A 200-nucleotide genomic window follows, 5' to 3' on the forward strand; every position below is an offset into this window, starting at 1 on the left:
ACCATCGTCCATTCTTTTTTGTTTTGTTCTCACTCTTTTTTTTTGTTTTGTTTTTGGTTTGCCAACAATTCTCTTGGAAAGAGTTTATTTATGAAGTACAATAATGAATGAGAAAAATGAGAGAATGAAACAAACATCCATGCCATTATTTACATGAAAGTATGCACTAAAGCAGAAACGGTAGGAAAAGAAATTCGGAT

The sequence above is a fragment of the Stomoxys calcitrans genome, chromosome 2, assembly GCF_963082655.1.
Source record: "Stomoxys calcitrans chromosome 2, idStoCalc2.1, whole genome shotgun sequence".
NCBI lineage: Eukaryota > Metazoa > Arthropoda > Insecta > Diptera > Muscidae > Stomoxys > Stomoxys calcitrans.